The sequence below is a fragment of the Nycticebus coucang genome, chromosome 6, assembly GCF_027406575.1.
Source record: "Nycticebus coucang isolate mNycCou1 chromosome 6, mNycCou1.pri, whole genome shotgun sequence".
NCBI classification, from domain to species: domain Eukaryota; kingdom Metazoa; phylum Chordata; class Mammalia; order Primates; family Lorisidae; genus Nycticebus; species Nycticebus coucang.
Genome location: NC_069785.1, coordinates 79294627 through 79318001, shown reverse-complemented (window position 1 = coordinate 79318001; position 23375 = coordinate 79294627). Strand labels below are relative to the sequence as shown.

Here is a 23375-nt window from a genome sequence, read left to right as displayed (position 1 = left end):
CTTTCTGTCTCCTAAAAAACCCCACAGTGCCACCTGGTGTCCTGGCGACATATTGGAACATATTGTCATCAAGAGCAAAGATCTCTATTTATTTGGCTTTGCTCAGGCTGAGGCCACTTCAAGACCTAAGCTCCAAGACAAGGTAATTTGAAGCAAAGTAGGCAGTGAGAGGCAAAAGGAGGACAAGGAGTTGAACAAGAAGAAAGAACACATAAGGAGGAACCAATACAAAAAATTTGGGCAACATGAAAAGCCAAAACAGAGGAACTCCCCCAAGGGACCATGAGGCAGCTACTGCAGAAGACTCCACCTATAAAGAATTAATGGACTTGAGAGAAAGGAAATTTGAAATATGGATGATAAAGACAATAAAAGGAGTGGATGAGAAAATGAAAAAATCAGATGAGAGATATGTAGAATATAGAAAGAATACGGTAGAGCTTAAGGAAATGAAGGAGACAATCAGGGAATGTAAAGATGCAGTAGAAAGTATCAAAAATAGATTAGACCATGGAGAAGAAAGAACCTCAGAGCTAGGGGATAACGTTTTTGAGTTAACCATGTAGGTAAGAGGTAGAAAAGAAGAGAGAGAAAGCAGAACAGGCACTTAGAGAACTACAAGACTCCATGAAGCATTCAAACATACAAATAATAGGGATTCCTCAAACATACAAATAATAGGGATTCCTGAGGGCAAGAAGATTGTCCCAAAGGAATGGAAGCTCTTTGGAGACTGTCATAAATGCAAACTTCCCGAATTTTACTAACGACCCTGAAACACTCCTTTCAGATGGATATCGTACCCCAGGTCATCTCAACTCAAACAGAGTCTCTCCAGAACATGTTGTAATGAATGTGTCCAAAGTCAAGATGAAAGAAAAAATTCTGCAAGCATCCAGGAGTTAAGTACCAACTGGTCTACAGAGGTAGAGCCATTAGTATGACAGCAGACTTTTCAACGGAAACCTTCCAAGCCAGAAGAGCATGGTCATCAAACTTCAACGTTCTTAAACAAAACAATTTTCAGCCCAGAATTCTGTATCCTCCTAAACCAAGATTCAAAATGGATGGAGAAATCAAATCTTTTGTGCATATACAAGCACTGAGGAAATTTGCCACAACAAGACCAGTTCTACAGGAAATAATTAGACCTATTCTCAACACTGACAATCACAATGGACTACCACCAAAGTAAACACCAAGAAGCTAAAGGTCAAAACTTATCTTCCACAATGGTGCAAAGGATAAAACTACACAACTGACTCTCACAAAATGAGATGAACAGAACTCCACCATGCTTACCAATTCTCTCAATAAATGTCAATGGACTGAATTCACCACTGAAGAGGCACAGGCTAGCTGACTGGCCATACATATGCCATCTCCAGGAGACATACCTAGCCTTGAAGGACAAATCAAAACTCAGGGTTAAGGGATGGAAAATAGTATTCTAAGCAAATGGAAATCAGAAGAAAGGAGGGGTTGCAATCTTATTTTCAGATACAAGTGGATTTAAAGCAACTAAAGTTAAGAAAGACAAAGCTGATCACCTTATACTGGTCAAAGGAATAATACAATAAGAATACATTTGAATTTTAAATATTTATGTATTCAACTTAAATGCTCCCAGATTTATGAAACAGATTTAGAAGGGGTCTGAGCAATATGATATCCTGTAACACGATAATAATCGGGGACATTAAGACCCCTCTGACAGAACTGGACAGATCCTCTCAACAGAAACTAAATAAAGATACAAAAGACTTAAATGTGACCTTGGAACAAATGGGATTAATAGACATACACAGAACACACCATCCCAAAGCTAAAGAACATACATTTTTCTCATTAGCCCACAGTATGTACTCCAAAATTGACCACATCTTAGGATACAAATCAAACCTCAGCAAAACTAAAAGAATAGAAATTATACCCATAGAATATGACTTATACCTGTCATCTATGACAAAGCCACAAATAATATTATGCTGAATGGAGTAAAACGGAAAGCTTTTCCACTTAGAAACAGAACCAGACAAGGTTGTCCTCCATCGCCACTGCTATTCAATATAGTGCTGGAAATTCTAGCCAATATGATCAAGGCAGGAGAAGGAAATAAAGGGCATCCAAATGGGGGCAGAGGAGGCTGAACTCTCACTATCTGCCAAAGATATGATCTTATACTTAGAGGACCCCGAAGACTCAACCACAATACTCCTGTTGGCTTGACACCTGTAGCTCAGCAGCTAGGGCATTGGCCACATACACCAGGGCTGGCGGGTTCGAACCCAGCCCAGGCCTGCCAAACAACAATAGTAACAACTACAACAACAACAGAAAAATAATCAGGCTTGTGGCAGGTGCCTGTAGTCTCAGCTACTTGGGAGGATGAGGGAAGAGAATCACTTAAGCCAAAGAGTTGGAGGTTTCTGTGAGCTATGATGCCATGGCACTCTACCAAGGGCAACGTAATGAGACTCTGTCTTAAAAAAAACACACACTGGGAGGAGAGAGCAAGATGGCAGCCGAGTAACAGCTTCCTTGCATCTGAGCACTGTGAGTCTCGGGAGATAGGACTCCAGGCATCTCTGGCTGGTGGGATCTGCCTATCATAACCCCTGTGAGGATACAGGGAGTCAGCGAGAGACTTCTGGACCCTAAGAGGAGTACTAAAACAGTGGAAAAACAAAAAGTGGTTGTGTATGTTCAATCGGTCTAAACCCACCCGCAACTGTAAGTTCAGTAGCAGCGAGATTGCAAACTGGAAAGGCCTTACCTGTGAACTGTTTTGGTGTCTTTGGACTTGGCACTCAGTTGAACTGCCTTGGGGAGAGCCTGAGCGGGAGTGCGGAGAACTTTGGCCATTGTCTAGGGCCCCAGTCTCAGCTGCTGAGCCAGACGGAGCTAATAGTGTTTGGCTCTGGGCCACAGGGAGCCACTGTGAGTGATCTTCCCCGGCAAGTTCCACCCTCAGGGTTGCAGAGCTAGAATCCGGGTGGGAGCTGGTAACCTAGTGACTGAGTAGCCTAAGGGTGGGGTCTGAGCCACCTTGCAGCCCTAACCCTCAGGGGCAGAGTGAGACCGGTTTTGGCACACTGGGTAAGTGGATAGTCACTTCAGCAGTGATTCCAGCGACAAGCACTTTCCTGGGAAAGCTTCTGCTCAGCAAGTTTACAAGTTCAAAGTGCCTTTTAAGTGGGCTGAAGAGAGATTTAGGGTGTCTACCTGCTGGGGTTTGAGAAATCAGCAGCCTCCAGTCGTATTAGAACTGTGATTAACATCTCATACCCCAGAAGACCACGTGTTGCCCAGACAATATTCAACAACATATACATACTGCTTTGTTTTTAGTTGTGTGTTTTCTTTTTTTTTTGGTTTGGTTGTTATTTTATTTTCATGTTATTGATGTTGTTTTGTTTTTTAATTTTAGCCTTTTCTGTACAGATCTTTTTTCTTTCTCAATTTTACTAGTTTAATTATAATTTCCCATTGCTGCCTTTTTCAATAACTAGAACTTCATTTTTGCTAGTGTTTCTACCGCTATTATTTGGTTTTTCACCCAATTTTATCCCGTAAAGTTTTCTGTTTGCTTGTTTTGGTTTGATTTATAGCATTTTTGTCCTTCCTCTCTACTTGGTGGAGGTGGGGTACTGTGTCTGATCAGGTTAGCAAAGAGCTGCTGACCTCAAGGGAACCACCCAACTGGGCACCCCCAGAAGGTGGTTTTTTTTTTTTTTTTTTAAGGTTGTGTCAAAGTACCCTACTGTACACCTATATTGCTCTGTCTCCCTCTTTCTGTGCCTCTCTTCTTTTTGTCAATATTCCTTTTACCCACCCCCTCTCCTTTCTCTATATATTTTTTTCTTTTCACTCGGTCCTCCTTTCTTTCATCCCTTTCTTCCTCTTCAACCTTCTCACCTTTCTGGTCCTGTACCAAAAGGACTCACTGAACCCTTAGTCCACAGGCACGAGAACTTAAAGAGCAAAACGAAGTGAAAGGAAAATTAGGGCAAGGAAACAGATAAAAGAAATCACTCATGAGGAAGAATCAGCAGAAAACTCCAGGCAACATGAAGAACCAGTCCAGAACAACCCCGCCAAGGGACCATGAGGTAGCTACTGCAGAGGATTCCACCTATACAGAAATGTTAGGAATGACAGAAAGGGAATTTACAACACACATGATGAAAACAATGAAAGAAATGATGGAAACAATGAAGGAAACTGCTAATAAAGTGGAAAATAACCAAAAGGAAATCCAAAAACAGAATCAAATAAGAGATGCACAATATGAAGAATATAAAAAGGATATAGCAGAGCTGAAGGAACTGAAACAGTCAATCAGGGAATTTAAAGATGCAATGGAAAGTATCAGCAACAGGTTAGACTATGCAGAAGAAAGAATTTCAGAGGTAGAAGACAAAGTTCTTGAGATAACTCACATAGTAAAAGAGGCAGAAAAGAAGGGAGAGAAATCAGAACGTTCACTGTCAGAATTATGGGACTTTATGAAGTGTTCCAACATACGAGTTATAGGAATTCCAGAAGGGGAAGAAGAATGCCCCAGAGGAATGGAAGCCACACTAGAGAATATTATAAAAGAAAAATTCCCAAATATCACCAAAGATTCTGACACACTCCTTTCAGAGGGGTTATCGGATCCCAGGTTGCCTCAACTCTAACCGAGCTTCTCCAAGACACATTGTGATGAACCTGTCCAAAGTCAAGACAAAAGAAACAATTCTGCAAGCTGCCAGGAGTAAGCGCCAGTAGACCTACAGGGGCAAATCCATCAGAGTGACCGCAGACGTCTCTAATGAAACTTTCCAAGAAAGAAGACAATGGTCATCTACCTTTAATCTACTTAAACAGAACAATTTCCAGCCTAGAATTCTGTACCCTGCTAAGCTAAGCTTAAAAATTGACGGAGATTTCAAGTCATTTACAGATATACAAACATTGAGGAAATTCGCCACAACAAGACCAGCTCTACAGGAAATACTTCAACCTGTTCTGCACGCTGACCATCACAATGGATCAGCAGCAAAGTAAGAACTCAGATATTAAAGGACAGAACCTAACCTCCACACTGATGCAAAAGACAAAACTAAGCAATGGACTCTCACAAAATAAGACGAATAGAATACTACCACACTTATCAATTATCTCAATAAATGTTAATGGCTTGAATTCCCCACTGAAGAGGCATAGATTGGCTGACTGGATTAAAAAACACAAGCCATCCACCTGCTGTCTGCAAGAAACACACCTGGCTTCAAAAGACAAATTAAAACTCCGAGTCAAGGGTTGTAAGACAATTTTTCAGGCAAATGGAATTCAGAAGAAAAGAGGAGTTGCAATCTTATTTTCAGATACATGTGGATTTAAAGCAACTAAAGTCAAAAAAGACAAAGATGGTCACTTTATATTGGTCAAGGGAAAAATACAACAAGAAGACGTTTCAATTCTAAATATTTATGCACCCAATTTAAATGCTCCCAGATTCTTGAAACAGACCTTACTCAGTCTGAGCAATATGATATCTGATAATACCATAATAACAGGGGACTTTAACACTCCTCTTACACAGCTGGACAGATCCTCTAAACAGAAATTAAACAAAGATATAAGAGATTTAAATGAGACCCTAGAACAACTGTGCTTGATAGACGCATACAGAACACTCCATCCCAAAGATAAAGAATATACATTCTTCTCATCACCCCATGGAACATTCTCCAAAATTGATCATATCCTGGGACACAAAACAAATATCAACAGAATCAAAAGAATTGAAATTTTACCTTGTATCTTCTCAGACCATAAGGCACTAAAGGTGGAACTCAACTCTAACGAAAACGCTCGACCCCACACAAAGGCATGGAAATTAAACAATCTTCTGTTGAATAACAGATGGGTGCAGGAAGAAATAAAACAGGAAATCATCAACTTCCTTGAGCATAACAATAACGAAGACACAAGCTACCAAAACCTATGGGATACTGCAAAAGCAGTTTTGAGAGGAAAATTCATCGCTTTAGATGCCTACATTCGAAAAACAGAAAGACAGCACATCAACAATCTCACAAGCCATCTTATGGAATTGGAAAAAGAAGAACAATCTAAGCCTAAACTCAGTAGAAGAAAAGAAATATCCAAAATCAAATCAGAGATCAATGAAATTGAAAACAAAAGAATCATTCAGAAAATTAATGAATCAAGGAGTTGGTTTTTTTGAAAAATAAATAAAATAGATAAACCATTGGCCAGAGTAACGAGAAATAGAAAAGTAAAAACTCTAGCAACCTCAATCAGAAATGATAAAGGGGAAATAACAACTGATCCCACAGAGATACAAGAGATCATCTCTGAATACTACTGGAAACTCTATGCCCGGAAATTTGACAATGTGAAGGAAATGGATCAATATTGGAATCACACCCTCTCCTTAGAGTAACCCAGGAAGAAATAGAGCTCCTGAACAGACCAATTTCAAGCACTGAGATCAAAGAAACAATAAAAAATCTTCCAACTAAAAAATGCCCTGGTCCAGATGGCTTCACTCCAGAATTCTATCAAACCTTCAAGGAAGAGCTTATTCCTGTACTGCAGAAATTATTCCAAAAAATTGAGGAAGAAGGAATCTTCCCCAACACGTTCTATGAAGCAAACATCACCCTGATACCAAAACTAGGAAAAGACCCAAACAAAAAGGAGAATTTCAGACCAATCTCACTCATGAATATAGATGTAAAAATTCTCAACAAAATCCTAGCCAATAGATTACAGCTTATCATCAAAAAAGTCATTCATCATGATCAAGTAGGCTTCATCCCAGGGATGCAAGGCTGTTTTAACATACGCAAGTCCATAAATGTTATCCACCATATTAACAGAGGCAAATATAAAGGTCATATGATCCTCTCAATAGATGCAGAGAAAGCATTTGATAAAATCCAGCATCCTTTTCTAATTAGAACACTGAAGAGTATAGGCATAGGTGGCACATTCTAAAACTGATTGAAGCTATCTATGACAAACCCACAGCCAATATTTTACTGAATCGAGTAAAACTGAAAGCTTTTCCTCTCAGAACTGGAACCAGACAAGGTTGTCCTCTGTCACCTTTACTATTCAACATAGTGCTGGAAGTTCTAGCCAATACAATTAGGCAAGACAAGGAAATAAAGGGAATCCAAATGGGAGCAGAGGAGCTCAAACTCTCCCTCTTTGTTGACGACATGATCTTATACTTAGAGAACCCCAAAGACTCAACCACAAGACTCCTACAAGTCATCAAAAAATACAGTAATGTTTCAGGATATAAAATCAATGTCCACAAGTCAGTAGCCTTTGTGTACACCAATAACAGTCAAGATGAGAAGCTAATTAAGGACACAACTCCCTTCACCATAGTTTCAAAGAAAATGAAATACCTAGGAATATACCTAACGAAGGAGGTGAAGGACCTCTATAAAGAAAACTATGAAATCCTCAGAAAGGAAATAGCAGAGGATATTAACAAATGGAAGAATATACCATGCTCATGGACGGGAAGAATCAACATTGTTAAAATGTCTATACTTCCCAAAACAATCTACCTATTCAATGCCATTCCTATCAAAATACCAACATCGTACTTTCAAGATTTGGAAAAAATGATTCTGCGTTTTGTATGGAACTGGAAAAAACCCCGTATAGCTAAGGCAGTTCTTAGTAATAAAAATAAAGCTGGGAGCATCAGCATACCAGATTTTAGTCTGTACTACAAAGCCACAGTGCTCAAGACAGCATGGTACTGGCAGAAAAACAGAGACATAGACACTTGGAATCGAACTGAAAACCAAGAAATGAAACTAACATCTTACAACCACCTAATCTTCGATAAACCAAACAAGAACATACCTTGGGGAAAAGACTCCCTATTCCATAAATGGTGTTGGGAGAACTGGATGTCTACATGTAAAAGACTGAAACTGGACCCACATCTTTCCCCACTCACAAAAATTGATTCAAGATGGATAAAGGACTTAAATTTAAGGCATGAAACAATAAAAATCCTCAAAGAAAGCACAGGAAAAACACTGCAAGATATTGGCCTGGGGAAAGACTTCATGAAGAAGACTGCCATGGCAACTGCAACAACAACAAAAATAAACAAATGGGACTTCATTAAACTGAAAAGCTTCTGTACAGCTAAGGAGACAATAACCAAAGCAAAGAGACAACCTACACAATGGGAAAGGATATTTGCATATTTTCAATCAGACAAAAGCTTGATAACTAGGATCTATAGAGAACTCAAATTAATCCACATAAAAAAAGCCAACAATCCCATATATCAATGGGCAAGAGACATGAATAGAACCTTCTCTAAAGATGACAGACGAATGGCTAACAAACACATGAAAAAATGTTCATCATTTCTTTATATTAGAGAAGTGCAAATGAAAACAACCCTGAAATATCATCTAACCCCGGTGAGAATGGCCCGCATCACAAAATCTCAAAACTGCAGATGCTGGCGTGGATGTGGAGAGAAGGGAACACTTTTCCACTGCTGGTGGAACTGCAAACTAGTACAACCTTTCTGGAAGGAAGTATGGAGAAACCTCAAAGCACTCAAGCTAGACCTCCCATTTGATCCTGCAATCCCATTACTGGGCATCTACCCAGAAGGAAAAAAATCCTTTTATCATAAGGGCACTTGTACTAGACTGTTTATTGCAGCTCAATTTATAATCGCCAAAATGTGGAAACAGCCTAAATGCCCACCAACCCAGGAATGGATTAACAAGCTGTGGTATATGTATACCGTGGAATACTATTTAGCTATTAAAAAAAATGGAGACTTTACATCCTTTGTATTAACCTGGATGGAAGTGGAACACATTATTCTTAGTAAAGCATCACAAGAATGGAGAAGCATGAATCCTATGTACTCAATTTTGATATGAGGATAATTAATGACAATTAAAGTTATGGGGGGGGAGAAAAGCTGAAAGAGGGATGGAGGGAGGCGGTTGGGGCCTTGGTGTGTTTCATACTTTATGGGGGCAAGACATGATTGCAAGAGGGACTTTACCTAACAATTGCAATCAGTGTAACCTGGCTTATTGTACCCTCAATGAATCCCCAACAATAAAAAAAAAAAAACACACAGCCATGTCTCAGGATATAAAATCAATGTCCACAAATCAGTAGCCTTTGTATATGCCAGTAACAGCCAAGATGAGAAGCTAATTAAGGATACACACAATTCCCTTCATAGTAGCTTCCAAAAAATAAAAAACGAAATACCTAGGCATATACATAACAAAAGAGGTTAAAGACCTCTACAACAAAAATTGTGAAACCCTAAGAAAATAGCAGAGGATACTAACAAATGGAAGAACATACCATGCTCATGGCTGGGAGAATCAACGTTGTGAAAATGTCTATACTACCCAAAGCAATCGATAGATTCAGTGCAATCACCATTAAAATACTATCATCATACATTCAATAATTGGAAAAAATAATTCTTCATTTTGTATGGAACCCAAAGAAACCCTGCATAGCGAAGGCAATTCTTAGTAATAAAAGCAAAGCTGGGGGTATCACCCTATCAGACTTTTTGCCATCCTACCAGGCCATAGTGATCAAAACAGCATGGTATTGGCACAAAAACAGAGACAATGACATTTGGAACCAAATAGAAAACCATGAGATGAAACTAGTATCTTACAGCCATATGATCTTTGATAAACCAAACAAGAACATACATTGGTGAAAAGAATTCCTATTCAATACGTGTTGTTGGGAGAACTGGGTAACCACATGTAAAAGACTGAAATTGGACTCGCACCTCACCACTTACAAAAATGGATTCAAAATGGATAAAGATTTAAACCTAAGGCTTGAAATGATAAAGATCCTCAAAGAAAGTGTGGGAAAAACATTTGAAGATATCAGCCTGGGGCAAGAGTTTATGAAGAAGACTTCTGTGGCAATTACAACAACAAAAATAAACAAATGGGACTAATTAAACTTAAAAGCGCCTGTACAGCTAAGGACGACAACCAAAGCAAAAAGACAACCTTCAGAATGGGAAAAGATATTTGCATATTATGAATCAGACAAAAGCTTGATAATGAGGATCTACAGAGAACTCAAAATAGTCAGCAAAAACAGACCCAACAATCCCATGTATCACCTGGCAAGAGGCATGAATAGAACATTCTTTAAAGAGGACAGATGAATGGCTAAAAAACATGAAAAAATACTCATTGTCCTTAATCATCAGAGAAACGCAAATCAAAACTACCCTGAGATATCACCTAACTCCAGTGAGAACCGCCCACATTACAAAATCTCAAAGCTGCAGATGCTGGCATAGAAGTGGAGAGAAGGGAACACTTTTACACTGCTGGTGGAACTGCAAACTAATACAACCTTTTTGGAAGGAAGTATGGAGAATTCTTAAAGAACTCAAATTAGACCTCCCATTTGATCCTGCAATCCCATTACTAGGCATCTACCCAGAAGAAAAAAATCCTTTTATCATAAGGACATTTGCATTAGACTGTTTATGCAGCTCAATTTACAATCACCAAAATGTGGAAATAGCCTAAATGTCCACCAACCCAGGAATGGATTAACAAGCTGTGGTATATGTACACTATGGAATACTATTTAGACACTAAAAAGGATGGAGACTTTACATCTTTTGTATTAACCTAGATGGAGGTGGAACACATTCTTCTTAGCAAAGCATCACAAGAATGGAGAAACAAGAATCCAATGTGCTCAATTTTAACATGAAGGCAGTAGATGAGCTAATACAAGGGCAGAGTGGAGGAGAGAGGGGGATGAGGGTCACAATGTATGGCACACCTCTTTGGGGTGAGACTCAATTATAAGAGGAACTTCCTATAACAAATGCAATCAGTGTAACCTAATTCTTTGAACACTCAATGAATTCCAAATAATAAAAATGAATTAAAAAAAATGATCGCACAGTGAAGTCTTCAGAAAGAGTGTTGGTAGATCCATGCTACCAGTAGTAATGTTAGTTATTATCTCTCATGGCCATCTCTTGTCACATGTGCTGAGCACTTTATGTGTACCATCTCCAGGGTTACCAGTTTGCAAGCCTCAGTCTGTTTAAGGCCAAAGCCTGCTCTTTCCACTATACTCTGCAACTCATCTAGAAAACACAAAACCACCAAAATAAGCTTTTACCTATTTTTATAGAGGTTTGCAATCAAGATAGACACAACAGGCTAATAAATGGCTCACACAGTGGACTAGGATATCTTATCTCATCACCTATCACCCTTTGGGTCAACTTCTCATTGTTCAAAAGAGTGACATACAATTGGCCTGGTTTTCTAACTTTAATGTCCTTGTGATGGGCAAAATTCTGGCACTCACAGTTTACTAGGGTGGTAGAGGACAAAGGGTTGAAAGAATCATTGGTCTGACCTAGTCAGAGCAAAACCAATATTTCTTTTTTTTTTTTGAGACAGCATCTCACTTATTAATCCTCGGTAGAGTGTCATGGTGTCACAGCTCACAGCAACCTCCAAATCCTTGGGCTTAGGCGATTCTCTTGCCTCAGCCTCCAGAGTAGCTGGGACTGGCTATTTTTTTGTTGCAGTTTGGCCAGGGCTGGGTTTGAACCCACCACCCTCAGTATATGGGGCCAGCGCCTTACCCACTGAACCACAGGTGCCACCCCAAACCCAATATTTCAATGGCAGAATTCAGGTTTTATGTTTTGTCTTAGTAGGTCTCATTTAATGAGGCCTTAATTAGCCTTATTGCCCAATGTTCAGGCAATAAGACCTTTTAAAAAGCACTTTATGGATCAAAGAAGAGTTTTTTGATCAAAACCATGAGCAAAGTGTTTTGTATATGTAATAACTCTTATATTTCTAGTCTTAAAGGGTTATAAAAGCAAAAAGTAAGCAAAATCCTCATGCTATGGAGAGACTGACAATGGAAGACTCTGTCTGGAGAGAATGACAATGGAAGACTCTGTCTCTACCACTAGTTCATAGATTTTAATAGCCTGGTCTGGAGTCCCTTCCATGGCCTGTTAGCTGAGGAACACATGCTTTACTCTTTCCATGTAGGAACAGACTGCTTTAATTTACAGATATCAAAGCCTCCTGACAACTAGCACTCTCTGTAGTATTTACACTGCCTGTTTATTACAGTAGTACAGAAAAGAAGCAAATTTTAGAAAAGTATTTTCTAGTTATTTTATTCAAAAAGAGAAATGTGGGTGGTGCCTGTGGCTCAGTGAGTAGGTTGCCGGCCCCATATACCGAGGGTGGCGGGTTCAAACCCAGCCCTGTTGAACTGCAACCAAAAAATAGCCGGGCATTGTGGCGGGTGCCTGTAGTCCCAGCTGCTCGGGAGGCTGAGGCAGGAGAATCGGCGGAAGCCCAAGAGCTAGAGGTTGCTGTGAGTCCTGTGACATCATGGCACTCTACTGAAGGCGGTAAAGTGAGACTCTGTCTCTACAAAAAAAAAAAAGAGAAATGTACATTTTCTTAGGAGAATGCAGATGGGTCTCCAGTTCTGAGTAACAGCATGTTCTGATTTCCATTCAAATAGATATTCAGGAAAAAAATAAAAAAAGCAAGGGAGTTTCAAGGGAGAACATATCTCTCTCCCTCATTTATTGTATTATTTATAATTAAAGAGACCTGAGCAGCGATCAATGCCATGTAAATCTCTCTCTGTCCATCTACCTATCTGTTTATATCTGAACAAATCCTTCAAGTCTTCTACCAACTACCTAATTAGTTCCAGAGTACAGCGTCAGAATGTTGGGATCCAAGATAGGAAAACCTAGGAGATAGAACTGTTTGGAAAACTCTAGTTTTCACCATGCTGAGTCAGGCTGAAAAAAACTTGCTACCTTATACTTTTAACAGTATTGCTACCTTATACTTTTAACAGTAGAGGCAGATAAGATAGTCTAATTGTGACTATGACTCTAATGGTGATGTTCTAAGTGTATCTAGACAAACACATATATGCATTTTTATAAGATCTCTAGAGCTTAGTGAGAAGATAAGAAACTGGATACTACAAGGAGAATTTATGTTTGGCTTCACAGACCAACTTGAGATAAAGGATCAAAGTGATTTACGAAGAAGAATTGATAAATTGTCCCACCCTTTTGGATGCTCTGAAGGAAGAAGGTCTGCCAGGCAGAGTGGGTGGCTCTTCCTTATCTCTTCATTTTATAAGACATGGATAGGCTGAAGAATAATGGATTACTTTAGTTTTAAGGGCAAAGGCAAAAGGGAGAAGACCGGAGTGCAGAAGAGGAGAAAGAGAGACAGGATTTTAATTGGTTCATAACTACGAAAACAGTTACAACCCGAACACAGACCTATGGAGATTTCTATATAGGATTCCACAGCACGGGTATCTCGTAAATCTTTATTATGGAGCCTGCAATGATGTTAGTTTAGGTAGAGGTGTTATATTATTCTACGCACCACATAGTAGCCATTTTTCAAATATTAATAACTTGACTTCTTTAGTTTTAAAAAAACTCAAAATGACCTGACTTCAGATGGTAAATTTCTAGTCTGAAAGTTATTTCAGGAAACAAGCCACCCTTTTCAGAAAAAAGGAACATGGTCTTCCTGCCAGTTTTTTCCTCGCCCTCCTTCTCCCCTTCCCTAGAATTTTCTCTGTGAGGGATCAAAGTAATTTTTTCTTGGCCTCTCATTTTCATTTCTTTCTTAAAAGGAATTCACATTCCTTCTTAAAAAAAATTTTTTTTTTTCAGAGACAGAGTCTTACTTTGTCACCCTTGGTAGAGTGCTGTAGCGTCACAGCTCACAGCAACCTCCAGCTTTTGGGCTTAGGCGATTCTCTTGCCTCAGCCTCCCGAGTAGCTGGGATTACAGGCGCCCGCCACAACGCCCAGCTATTTTTTGTTGCAGTTTGGCCGGGGCTGGGTTTGAACCCACCACACTCGGTATATGGGGCCGGCGCCCTACTCACTGAGCCACAGGCACCGCCAACATTCCTTCTTTATAAAAGGTAGCTGGCATGAACCAGAAGAATCTCAAGAAAGATTCACTACCCCAAACGAATGACTTCTGCAGGACTCCTCAAAACCTTAAGATAGGAGCAAGACTGGAGTGGAATGATCCCATATTATCATGTAAGATTCCTTTTCCTGATGGGAAAAAAGTCACCTGACATTTGTTTTGGCTATGTTTGGGGAAATGTACTTAAAATAATGCCAATTTTGGCAGATTTGTGCTGTCTGCATTTTTCTCAAAGGAAAAGAAAAATGTTACAAGAGTCTGAGCCACAGTGACACTAGAGGGAGCTGCAATATAGATATTCAGGAATCAAACAACCAGGTAGGTGAAGGTTGAGTCTTCTTGTAAAGTACACACGGGGTCTCCTTCTGCACAAATTTTTGGTTTTACGACGATGGCAATGCCAAATTCAGGTGAAGGGAACTCTTCACATGATGAGTACAAGAAGGAAAATAAGTCTCTTCTGGGCACAGCAACCCTCACTTACCCACCCACTCGCAGGGCAAGCCTGCTTGAGCTACTCTGCCAAAGGAGTCACAGGGACATTAAAAGGGACAGCCAGTCACCTGGTAGGTACATTCCAACATGAATAACATACTGTTGCAAAAACAGAGGCTTGAGGGGAAATTGGAGACTTGTCTAGGTTAATAAAGATAGGTGAAGACTAGAGGGTAGAAAAGAGAAGTACTGATTCATATCAACTGAACATTCAAACAAGTACCTGATGGTTCCTCAGCACTTTCCATCTGTGATACATAGCATCCTACGGCAATCTGACCAGATTCTCAAATACAGGAAGTGAGACCCCTTTAACCACTGGCAAATCATCCATAGGAAACGGAAAAAAACAAAAAATAAACAAACAAAAACAACCCAACAACTATGCCTTCCAGCCTCAGAACCAAATTACCTTGTTGGGAGACCTCCTCAGACCCAGGTCAAAGCACACAACACTTACACAAGCCTAAACTTCGCAGGGAAACAGAGTTCAACAATGGTTCCTCAAGCACACTGGAAAAGTTTAATTCCAAACATTCAGTTCAGGGGCTCATTTTCTGTGTTGCTCATGGCAACCGCTCTGCATACCTTTGAGGCAAATTTGCCATTATAAAGCATTTGTTTGTAATAACCCCGACTTAGCTAACTTCTAAAAAGCAGACTGTGGGGGGTCTTTAACTGTAAAGCCCCATTAATAGCAGCTGGGAGAAGACAGAGCAATATGTCTAGCGCTACTCACCCTTTCAGAGTACCCATAAGGCCTGGGACATGTGAAGAGGATGTACATCTTGCTGCCTTCCAACAATTCATATTCAATTTAAGACAACAAAGTAGACTGTAGTGGAAAGGCAAACGTTTGGCAAAATTAAATGGCATGACTATAGCTTGGTTGTTGAATGGTAGGGTATTACCCATTCTTTTTCACTTGACCCTTCTACCCAAAGATTCCTTCAAGTGCTGGTGTTTAAAGGGCCTGCTCACTGTCTGAATTTTATATTGATACATTCTTTTAGCAAGCTTGTTCATGCTTTCACATATCTTGCATATATTGCTGACTTCCACATGTAATTTACAGTCCACACTTGTCTCTGAGCTTTAGACTCATATATACAGCAGCCCATTTGATTCCTTAAACTCATAACCAAACCTGAACTCTTCTTCCCACTAAACATTCATTCTTAGTGAATGAATGTTCTCTGTCTCAACATCTAGATGAGAAACCTATTTCATTCTGGATTCCTCTTACATCTTGACTACCAATATCCAATCAATTACCAACCCCTATTGATTACGTTCCTAAATAACCTTCAAATTATCCTCTTTCCTGTATCTCTGTTGCTATCATCACCACATTGCTAGACTACCACAAAAGCTTTCCTAGTGGTTTTCCTGCCTCATCAAATGTGATTCCCTTCAAATATATCTTCCACATGGCCATAGAGCCATCTTTCAAAAATAAAAAAAAAAAAAAAACCCTCTGGGTTGGCACCTGTAGCTCAGTGGGTAGGGCACTGGCCATATACACCAAGGCTGGTGGGTTCGAACCCAGCCTGGGCCAGCTAAACAACAATGACAACTGCAAAAACAACAACAAAAAAAATAGCTGGGCATTCTGGTGTATGCCTGTAGTCCCAGCCACTTGGGAGGCTGAGGCAAGAGAATTGCTAAAGCCCAAGAGTTGGAAAGCTCCACGGCACCCTGCCGAGTGAGACTCTTGTCTCCAAACAAACAAACAAAACAAAACTCTGCTATATCTTGGCAATTTAAACTTCCTAGTGGCTCCCCCTTATCCTCACAGGATAAAGTGCTGGCCTCATCTTCCTTTCAAGTCTTACTTCTCATCTCTTTTCTACTTTCTCTTACCAGATTGAACTATCTGCAGCCAGCCTCACCCATTCCAGGTATTATGTTTGGAGTCCCTCTTCAACCCTCATCTGCCTGAGGGATCTTTCAAAGCCCTTCTCAGGTGTTACTTATGTCCAAAAGAGCATCTGCTAAAGAGCCCAAATCTTCTTTCTGTGTTACTTCCATATTTTATACATGCCTATTATTGCAGTTACCACATTTTTTGTCAACGTTAAGAGTATATACTAGTAATATCTTTAGGGCCTAACACAGAGCAAGGCACACAGTACATGTTCAATGTGTCTGTAAAAACTCTGACAAAAAAGGCTACATCTGATCCAGTGTGTCCATAGGGTTTATTTACTCAGGCCAGGCAGAATATACTAACAGCTTTTATTAAACAGAGGGAAGTTGGCAAGGTGATAGGGAGGGGGCAATGGCAGACAAATCTGAATAATAAATCCTCATGAATGACCTGACTATGCAGATGAGTAAAATCAGACCAATAAGGGCTGTCTGCTGAGTCCAGGCTGACCCAGAGCTCACTGATTTTGCACAGCGCAAAACTACCCACAATGACATGGCTCTTCATCACTCTATTCAATTTTCTCTCCTTTTCCCTAAAGAAAGCAATAATTACAAAACACAGGACTCTTCAAAATTATCCCTCATTAGCTTTTATTTTCCCATTTAAAGGCCCAGTGTGCCTTCAGCCTACTTCCAGTTTATCAGCAGGGAATCTCATTTCCATCTCACACTATGCATTTTACAGTGCCTCAGTGAACCTTAAGTGAGATGGATATCTTATGAAAGGAATTGTAGACGGACAAAAATGAGAAACATCAAAGATCACACACATTATACCATATGTACTGCTTTGTTACATTACACAAAAGCACAATTGCAAACGGGAGTGGTCCTGCAGAATGAAAACCTGCAGCTTCTAAATTGATACCCTGTACTTGGTACATCTCACTCTAAGAATTCCCTAAGAGTACAGGCTAGTCAATGATTGACCTCACTTCCTTGATCTGCCTAGGAATATTGCTTTACTTGCTGCTACAGAGTTAAGACCCACATACATTCAATGCTGTTACAACTATATTCAAAACAGACTGTTTAATATATAAAGTGCTATCTGGGCTCAAAGTACTCAGGACTCCTACTTTGTAGGCATCTGCTATGAGACCTGTCAGGTAGCTCAGGTAATTTACAGCTTGAATTGCTGCAAAAATGTTCATGTGCCCAAGAAACCCATTTTGGAGCCTAGAAGAGAAATTCAAGAAGGCGACTGTGTAAAATTTTGTCATTTTATTTGTGACTTAAAATCACCAAATCTTTTCATTCTCCTATTCAGCATTGTGCATCAGAAGCAAATCACTTGTGATCCTGAGCCAGTAATAGAGGCTGACAGAATGTTGCCCTGGATGTTCACACTATAGAAACTGAGGCACAGAGAAGTTCAATAACCAGTCAGGGCTCAGATTAAGAATTCATTTAATTTGAATTCCAACTTGTGAATCCCAGCTATAGCCTCTCACCTCATTAATTAAAGCCATAGCTCTCTTCCCACTAGGAAATCTATTTTGATTCCAGGTTTACATCAGGGCCCCAAACCTTTCTCTTTTAAACCAATTCCCAGTTGAGACTCTTAGGTACTTCTGTATGGATTGAGCCCTGAAACTAACTGTGGGGACATTAACCTAGGATGGCTATGAATATGTATAGCTGGATGCTGATCAATCCTTCCTGTAAGGTTTCAATGTTAGAATTATTTATGTGGAATTATGAAAGTGGAAGTGGTTTCTCCTCTAATTTTTTCCTTACCACTAAGCCAGCAATTAATTACCTGTGTATATAGTCTGAACTAGTTGTAAATTCATACTAATCACAGTGGTTCTTCTAATGCTTTTTCATTTAGTGTCTTGCTTTCTCAGCACCCACCCAAAGGAGATAAATGAACATTCTAGAGTCAAAATGTAATAAAAGATGCTGGTCCCCAAAGTTCAACTCTACTTTATTACAAGCATTTTTTTTTTTTTTTTTTTTTGTAGAGACAGAGTCTCACTGTACCGCCCTCGGGTAGAGAGCCGTGGCGTCACACGGCTCACAGCAACCTCTAACTCTTGGGCTTACGCGATTCTCTTGCCTCAGCCTCCCGAGCAGCTGGGACTACAGGCGCCCGCCACAACGCCCGGCTATTTTTTTTTTTTTTTTTTTTTTGTTGCAGTTTGGCCGGGGCTGGGTTTGAACCCGCCACCCTCGGCATATGGGGCCGGCGCCCTACTCACTGAGCCACAGGCGCCGCCCCTATTACAAGCATTTTTTTAAATTGAGATAGAATTTTGCTCTGTCACCCTGGCTGGAGTGCAGTGGCATTATCATAGTTCACTATAACCTCAAACTCCTGGGCTCAAGTGATCCTCCTGCCAAAGCCATTGGACTAGCCAGGACTACAGGTGTGAGCAATGATACTGGTGAAGTTTTCTATTTTTAGTAGAGACAGGGTCTTGTTCTTGCTCAGGCTAGTCTGGCTTCAAGCAATGCTCCTGCCTCAGCCTCCCAGAGTGCCAGGATTACAGGCATGACCCACTGTGCCTCTGTTACAAGCTTTTAACAAGGTTCTGGCACAGATAGTAGAAAGCAACAGCCTTGTAGTAGTAATAAGCAAGTGTGTATCTTCACTGAGTTTTGTGTGCTCTCCTCTTAAAAGCAAGGACTCGGACTACTTTAGAAGGAGAAGATGCCTACCATCCCAATTTTGGAACTGTTAGAAAAGTAGCTCAGAAATTTGTACTTTTTGCCTATGTAAAAATTTTAGCGTTTTTTGGCTCGGTGCCTGTGGCTCAAGTGGCTAAGGCACCAGCCACATATACCTAAGCTGGCGGGTTCAAATCTAGCCCGGGCCCACCAAACAACAATGATGGGTGCAACCAAAAAATAGCTGGGCGTTATGGCAGGCACCTGTAGTCCCAGCTACTTGGGAGGCGGAGGCAGGAGAATTGCTTGAGCCCAGGAGTTGGAGGTTGCTGTGAGCTATGATGCCTCGGCACTCTACCCAGGGCGACAGCTTGAGGCTCTGTCTCAAAAAACAAACAAACAAAAATTTAGTGTTTTCTTCAATGTTATTACATCCAAATATTTATATGTAGTCTCACATGGCAGCATTTATTATAAAATGATCTCGTGAGAGCAGTGAAAAAAAAAATGCCAGTCAGACTGAGCCATAATATTACCCACCTGTCCATCTTGCTGCTCCTAGTTAAACCTGAGGCACAGTAGGGCCAGCTGACTGATTTGGGCATGATATAGTAGGAAAGGTTTTATTTAGGAGTCAGGAGGCAGCCTGCCATGAAGCTGATGTTCCTATGAAAAAGTGATTATTGGCTAGGCATAGTGGCTCACGTCTATAATGCTAGCAGTATAGGAGGCTGAGGAAAGAGGATCCCTTGAGCTCAGGAGTTCAAGACTGGCCTGACCAAGAGCAAGACCCCATCTCCACTAAAAATAGAAAAATTAGCCAGGAGTTGTGGTGCATACCTGTAGTCCCAGCTACTTGGCAGGCTGAGGCAGGAGGATCACTTGAGGCCAGGAGTATGAGGTTACTGTGAGCTATGATAATGCCATGGTACTGAACTTGGGGTGACAGAATGAAACTCTGTCTCAAAAAATAAATAAATAAGTAAAAAGTGGTGGTTCCTGTCTAGCTCTGTTTCCTTCTATGTAGAATAGTGGAGGCCCTTCTAAAATTGACTTTAGTCTACTGTGAAGATTATGTGTTTGGTTAGTGGCTAAGCTTATTCTTTGAAAGGAAGAAAAAGTAAGGAAGACTTTATTTAGAGACCAGGAAAGTTAAGTTCATGTTTAAGTTTATATTAAGTTCTATTTAAAGAGCAGGGAAGTTAAGTTAAGGTCTGGAGGCCAACCAATATGCAGCCCACAGAGACAGACGGTCCAATCTGCTGGGTGATAAATTGCCAAATGGAGATAAGAGGATAAAAGAAGACATGGAGCTGGGTGAGGTGACTTACAACTATAATCCTAGCACCCTGCGAGGCCAAGGTGGGAGGACCACTTGAGCTCATGAGCTATGATGATGCCACGGCACTCTACCCAGGGTAAGAGAGTGAGACTCTGTCTCAAAAAAAAAAAAAGAAGCCTAATGATATAGGAACTATTTTGGGTGCTGCTATAAATGATCTTTCCAAGGTCTTACTGCCAGTGATTCTGATTCTGTAGGTATGGAATGGGGCTAAGAAAATGACATTTTGAGGATCCCTTAGGTGATTTTGAAATAGGTCACCAGTAAATCACAATGCAGAAATTCTTTGTTGCATAACATTGCCTCCCAGGAAAAGAGCAGTCCAGACAGAGGAACCAGTGTGTGCAGAAAGCCAGGTATCAGGAAACAAGAGCTATTTATAATCTATGCTAGCGGATGGGACAACAGCAATGAATTACTAAGGATACCTGCTTTCAAGAAGCTCTAATTCTTCAGTTTTTTCACTGAAAAGACATTATGACATCATTTTTTAAAACAAATCATAATCACCTGTAATTACAACACCACTCTAACATAAAAATTATTTGAATGTTACCATTTTGTAGGTCAATTTTTAAAAAGTAATGATCATATTATTTGGTATTCTGGTATTTTCATGCGACATTTTACAAAAATTGTTTCTCATAATTTTATAGTCTTCATAATTGCCATTTTAATGGCTACAAACATTCTAGTGGGTTGATGTGCCATAACCATTAAATTGTTTCCTTAAAATCAGGCACTTAGTTTGTTTCCAATTTTTGACAGTACTTACATTCTTAAGGCTGTTAGCATTTTGTAGCTTTCTATCATAACTTTACAGGGAACAAAGATGTTTACATCTTTGAAGTAATGAAAAAGAAATTATCTAAATGCACAATTTATCTAAATATGCTCAGGCTAATGACTAGTATTAAAGAACAATAGTGAATAATCTATAGAATGTTGAGCAGTAATTTTTGATCATTGTTAATAATAATAATGCATTATTTTACGAAGGTTTACATGTACTTTTTAGTTTATAAAAGTAGCTTTACTACATGAACACATGCATTATAACAATCTTATGAGGTAGGTAGGGCAGTTAGTATCCACTGATGTAAAAACCAAGAAGGTTGTGTGACTTGCTTAAAAATACACAGTGACAGATTCAGAAATTGCATCCAGGTTAGCTGACTCTAAAGCTCTTTATTTTGTACTGTGATATCTTTTAGTTAAGGAGCAACACAAATCATAAAGCTATTTGTGTTGGATCAAGTTCAGAAGAAATATGAGAGAGAAAAACACTCAAATCCAGGCAAAGTCCTGGCTTTATAACATACGGACCAAATTGTGTTCCTTTCCCACTTCAACTAGAGGTTGAAGCCCTAACCTCTAGTATTTCTGTATTTGGAGATGAAGCCAATAAGGAGGCGATTTAAGGTTAAATGAGCTCATAAGAGTGGGGCCTCGATATAACAGGATACGTGCCCTTATATGAAGAGATGTATATACATTCTCTCTCTCTCTCTGCACCATGTGAGGACACAGTGAGGAGGCAGCTACCTTTAAGACAGGAAGAGCCCTTCCCAGAAACCGAATCAGCCAGACCTTGATCTCAGGCTTCCCAGCCTCCAGAACCATGAGGACATAAACGTATGAATGTATATATACATATTTTCCTTTTTTTTTTTTAAAGACAGAGTCTCACTCTGTTGCCCAGGCTAGAGTGCCATGGCATCAGCCTAGTTTACAACAACCTTAAACTCCTTTGGTTCAAGTTCAAGCAATCCTCCTGCCTCAGCGTCCCAATAGCTGGGACTATAGGCGCCTGCCACAATGCCCAGCTATTTTATTTTTAGTTTATTTATTTATTTATTTTTTTGAGACAAAGTCTCATCGTGTCATCCAGGCTACAGTGCAGTGGCACCACAGCTCACAGCAACCTGTAACTCCTGGACTCAAGCGATCCTCATGCCTCAGCATCCTGAGTAGCTGGGACTACAGGCACCTGCCACCCATGCCAGGCTAATGCTTCTAGTTTTAGTGGAGATGGGGTCTCACTCTTGCTCAGACTGGTCATGTACTCTTAAGCCTAGGATATCCTCCTGTCTTTGCCTCCTAGAATGCTAGGATCATAGGTGTAAGCCACTGCACCCAGCCAACGTATACTGTTTAAGCTATTCAACCTACAGTATTTTGTTACAGCAGTTAAACAGACTAAGAATGAGATTTTGATATTGAGAAGTGGATGCCATTGTAAAAATACTTCACAATGTAGAACCCTCTTTGTAACTGGGTAGAGGCTGGATGAGTTTTGAGATGCAGGTTAGAAAAAGCCTAGATAACTATAATCAGAAAGTTCCTAGAAATATGCATGTCAAGGGCAATTCTGATGAAGTCTCTGAAGGGAATGAGCAACATGTTATTTGATATTGGACAAAAGGTAATCCTTGTCATAAAGTGATAAAGAACTTGGCTGGACTGTGTTCTATTGTTTTGTGGAAGACAGAACTTGAAATGATAAAATGGGATTTCCAGCTGAGAAAGTTTCTAAGCAAAGTGTTGAAGGAGTGGCTTGGTTTCTCCTGACTGCTTATAATGAAATGCAAAAGGAGAGAGATGAATTGAAGAAGCAATTGTTCAGTAAAGGGGAACCAGAACTTGGAGATTTGTAAAATTCTCAGTCTATTCTACCCATACTGTAAGAAGTGTGAAAGCTTTTTCTGAAGAGAACACCAAGGGTGTGGCTAAAGAATCATTTGATTAAGAGAAAATGGGCGGGGGATGGTGGATCACATATTCCTTGCACTCAATCAAGGCAGGAAGATTGCTTGAGACCAGGAGTTCCAGACCAGCTGGGGCAACAAAGTGACAAAACAAACCAACTAATCGAAAAAGGGAAAATGGTGTGACTCATGGATTTAATCAGCCATCTCAGCAGAAGC

General features: G+C 40.1%; 1 protein-coding gene across 5 annotated transcripts in view; it reads right to left on the bottom strand.

The window, feature by feature from the left end:
- PEAK1 (pseudopodium enriched atypical kinase 1) overlaps positions 1-23375 on the bottom strand; it is a 384683-nt gene that overhangs the window by 7611 nt on the left and 353697 nt on the right. The gene's annotated exons all lie outside the window — the stretch shown is intronic.